This window comes from Perca flavescens, chromosome 22 (genome assembly GCF_004354835.1).
Source record: "Perca flavescens isolate YP-PL-M2 chromosome 22, PFLA_1.0, whole genome shotgun sequence".
NCBI lineage: Eukaryota > Metazoa > Chordata > Actinopteri > Perciformes > Percidae > Perca > Perca flavescens.
In genome coordinates, this window is record NC_041352.1 from 13,496,675 (window position 1) to 13,501,596 (window position 4,922).

Below are 4,922 nucleotides of genomic sequence, written 5' to 3' on the forward strand. Positions count from 1 at the left end.
TCTCCATTTTATGCATTGCAGCTGCATTTGTTCTCGACTAACTCACATCACTAAACAATAGTTAAAATCCTTCCACACAGGCAGGTTGCAGCATTTCATCTGGCACACCCCTTCATTTGAATTAGAGAAGCTAGTGTTGTCAGTTGGGAATATGCTATTCTATCATGACTTTGTCTTTGTCTGTTTATTTTACATTCACATGACACGTGATATATCAAGGAAATCACACGATCACCCCCTTGGTGCCCGCATGTTCGAAAAAAGCACAGGAAAAGGGCATTCTTGGATAACCTTGTGGTAGATAAAACATGATAAAGTGCCCTCCAGGGTGCCCTTAAATGGAGAAGATGTGATGCAGTGTCCTCGTAGGTGCCTTTCCAGTGGAGAAAACATGATGCAGTGCCCTCTAAGCTGCCTTTCCAGTGGAGAAAACATGATCCAGTGCCCTTGTAGGTGCCTTTCCAGTGGAGAAAACATGATGCAGTGCCCTCGTAGGTGCTTTTCCAGTGAGGAAAACATGATGCAGTGCCCTCGTAGGTGCCTTTCCAGTGAAGAAAACATGATGCAGTGCCCTCATAGGTGCCTTTCCAGTGAAGAAAACATGATGCAGTGCCCTCATAGGTGCCTTTTCAGTGAAGAAAACATGATGCAGTGCCCTCTTAAGTGCCTTTTCAGTGAAGAAAATATGATGCAGTGCCCTCTAAGGTGCCTGTTCAGTGAAGAAAACATGATGCAGTGCCCTCTAAGGTGCCTTTTCAGTGAAGAAAACATGATGCAGTGCCCTCTAAGGTGCCTTTTCAGTGAAGAAAACATGATGCAGTGCCCTCTAAGGTGCCTTTTCAGTGAAGAAAACATGATGCAGTGCCCTCTTAGTTGCCTTTCCAGGGGAGAAAAGATGATGCAGTGCACTCTTAGGTGTCTTTCCAGTGGAGAAAGCATGATTCAGTGCCCTCCAAAGTGGCCCTATAATTGGGTAAAAACATGATGCAGTACCATACAGTATGTGCTGCCCTACATGCTAGAAAACTTTTTGTGCGCTGGTTCCCCACCACATGCATCTGGTGTCCTTTTTATTCCCCTGCCCCTCAGACAACTTGAGTCCATCACTGTTGTTGAAATATTTAAGTCTGCACCGAAGTGATGGACCAACCGACCACCTGAAAGACTGACATTACCATCCATAGCACCACGTTTCTAGCAGGGCTAAAAGTTCTCTCAGCTGGTGCTTTGGTAGATTATAAAACCCAATGTCAAGTCAAGTGAGCGAAAATTATTGCATATTTAGGGGACAAACTACCTCAGCTTGTACCTTCTTAATATTGGCCACCCATTAACACACACAACATGTAACTAGGAACATGACACACACAAATAAACAACACAGCTTGACCAGGCAAATCCTTTCCTTGACCCCAAAGCATGTGTTTGACTCTGCAAACATTTTGGGAGAAACTAATGAGAAGTGACATGACAACTAGCAGAAGCAAGATGACACATCTACCCATCATTACTGTGGGCGACATCACATTTTTCTAATATCCTAAAAATACACTTTAAACAGGGTGGGGAGTCTGCCAAAGGATCAAACAGGCACAAGTGGTGCACCAGCTGGTACCGTGGAGAATACCTTGGATTCCTGCGGCACAGCGACTGACGTAGCTCTGCACAGGTCAAAGGATTAGCAGGTTTGTTAGTGACAAAGATGAGTAACAGGAAGGAGGAGGGAGGTAGAAAGTGGTTGCTTTTGTTTGAGGTGCTTTTAGCTGCTTATTTTACTGTATGTCACTGCCTTTTGGAAACAAATGAAATATCAGATTGAAAATCGGGCTTAAAGAAATTAACTTTAACTTTGGGAAAACGCTAATATACTATAGTGCATAGTTTCTGTCTCCCCCATGAGGAATTCTAAGTAATGACAACAAAACTGTCAGTGCATCCACATGATACAAGCCTTCTGTGATTGCGCACCACCCCCACCACTCCTCCACGCAGTTGCTAGTAGCCAAGGAGGACACGGAGGATTAGAAAAACATGATGGACTCTTCAGAAGATGACACAATCTTCTGAACATAGCCATACTGAGAAATACAGAAAGAGTTTGGTGGAGCTCATGGTCTTTATTAGCTTTGTATCAATTTATTCGGCAATGGCTTGAATGTAACAGACGTTCAATAATATCAAAAAGTCACGCACTAAAGCTTTAAGTTCCTTTCAAACAAAATGAAAAGTAAATCAGCAGTAAATGTCCATTATAAAAGTGTCAAACAAATTAAATATAAGAATGTTTCTGTACTGGCTTGGAGTAGTGTAAATGACCCAAATATTGTCTCTCTAGTTATTTATTTATTTTTTGACGCTAATGCTTTTATTTTGAAAAACTCCGAATCCGTAAGTAAACATGCAGCCACAAACGAGAAGAAAAAAGGGGTCGAACGAAGGCAAACGGCAAAAAGTTATATTGTTTTAGCACTTGGCTGTTAGAGGCACAAGGTACGTTAGTTTACAATTCATTTCTTTAGCAACTGTTTATAACTTTGGTTACTTTGTGGTGTGCCGTTTTATGGTTTGCAGAAACTGGAGAGTACGAGCTAGCAAGTTAAGCTAATATTAACATATTGCCGTATTGGCCTGTAGTTGGCGTTGCTTGGTTATGTGCCGTTGTGTAACGTTACATGAAAAGGTGTTATTTGAGTGATGCTACAGTGAAGTGGATGTAAAATAATGTTTAAAAGAAGCAGCATTTTATATATTAATTTGATGTTTCATTAGAACTTATGTTGATGTCTGCTAATAGAGTTAATGGATACTGGAAGTTAAACACATACAGCATGAAAACACTCGTGTAGATTGTCAATAAGTTAAGGGGAAAAAAGGTTAAATGAGACACTTCATGATGTACTGTATGTAAAGTAAAGGTGTTGTGTTCTTTTTCTCAGCTCTTACGGTGGTTCAAGATATTCAAGTAAGGAATGTTACAAAGTGACAATAAAGCTTTCTGAATCATCAGTGACAAAGAGCCAGACCATTATTCAGCCGGGGACGCTACAAGTAGCTCTGTCCTGAATAGGCCTTTTTGGAGCCACATATAAATGGACGTCCCTATGGCTGAATCATGATTTAATAAGCTTACATATAATAACAGCATGACATGCTACATCTTCTCTTATAATTGGTTACAATTTCCTGTCCCCAGGGAGCCCAGTGTCAGTTGGATGAATATGGCTTATTATGTACATCTTCTGCTCTGCTCTCACTGGACGTCTACCACTACACCTGAGCAAATAAGAGCACAGCTATGTGCATATAACACCTAACGGGAAACTCTAGGGCCGCAAACTTATCAAACGCTCCTATGGGTCGTATTAGAGGGTAGACATAAGCATCCTATATAGTCGTTTGTTTTGGAGGACTTTTTGACAGAGATGTAATGATGATAATTCTCTGTGGGTTCATCACTACAATCGACACCTTTCACACAAATGTAGTCATGTCATCCATTCATAATAAAGATATATTGATCATACACTGTTATTCCAAATTAGTTGACTTTACTAGAAATTTGCGTGGAAACCCGTTGCCTTAAACAAGGTGAAACTTAACAGGTCAAGTTGTATTAACACAGAGTGGTAAGTTTATGCAGTAGACAAATCAAGTTTGCATCAGTATTCATTACTAAAAATCATTAGTAAACTTAAATTATTATTTTCTGGAGTATTGTTGTCTAAAATAAGCATGTTAAGTTAAGCATGCAAAGAAAAAAATATGAAACATTAGGCTACTAAAGAAATCATTTGCTTATATATGGAAACATGTTTCCTTTATGGCAATACAACTTTGAGAATAAAATATTTAGTACATTTGTTCCATACAACAAAAAGGAGAACACTCAGTATAAAACATTGACATTTTCCCAATATATTGTGTTGCACTATTAGAAATACTGATTTCCAATCTGTGTGTTTGACACTGAAAGCTTTCTCACTGCCCAGTGGCCATCAGTCCGGTCATGGTGCAACAATAAATGTAGATAAACATGAACACTAAATCTAAAAAACTAAAACCCAGATAACATAAATGCACACCCAGAACATTATTAAAACACACTTTAACTAGAAACTGTTCAGAACATATTGTTTCTCCTTCCCATGAGCCTTTGCACGACATCAGCGCACAACAGTGCACTGCATACTTCAGCTGATAATTACAAACAACTAATGTGGTTTAGTAATGAATATGTTTTTTTAACAAAACATGAAAGAATAATTAGTGACCACTAAAAAGTTTAATTATAACTAAATCTGGGTTTACAGTTTAGCTGATTTAAAAGATAATTCATTGCAATACACAAACAGCTTGAGTCAAAATTTAAGAGGTCTGCAGAAATTCAAAGAATTATGGAAGCCAAACATGCTACAACCTCCTCTGTTTTCGCTCAGTGGTGCTTTAAGCCCCCAACATCTCCTTCCAGGTGCGACCATTGACTTCAAGTCACCTAACCCTAACCTTAACCCTAACCCTAACCATAACCATTGCCTAATCCTAGTGCCTTCCAGCGCTGCCTAGAAGGAGACGTTGGGGGCTTAAAACACAGATAAACTCAGTTTTCTCCCATATCTACTCCTCTATAGGAGCACACCTCGTCCAGTAGGGTAAATGATTTATTGGTGACTGAGTGAAGGATGAGGGTGAAATTGAGAGGCACTGAGTGGATTGGTACAAACAGAAGGGAGGGGTGGAGGGTGATGGTGGATGAAAGGAGATCTAAGAACCCAGGGCTGGACAAGAGTTTGGATGGATGCGATGTCTGTGGAGCGGGCCTTCACTGCTCCTCCCTATCCATCATGGCTTCTCCTTAGAGAAGACGGTTGTGTTAACCCTCTTTAGCCATTACCCTGACATTTTTATACCAGCCCCACCTTAAT

The 4,922-nt window shown here is 40.1% G+C and overlaps 1 long non-coding RNA gene across 1 annotated transcript; it reads left to right on the forward strand.

Moving 5' to 3' along the window:
• The first annotated feature begins 2,398 nt into the window (after window positions 1-2,398).
• On the forward strand, window positions 2,399-3,568 carry LOC114549473 (uncharacterized). Its single transcript, XR_003691552.1, has 3 exons — window positions 2,399-2,490; window positions 2,937-2,962; window positions 3,194-3,568. It is a non-coding gene; the product is annotated as an uncharacterized LOC114549473 (long non-coding RNA).
• The last annotated feature ends 1,354 nt before the right edge of the window (window positions 3,569-4,922 follow it).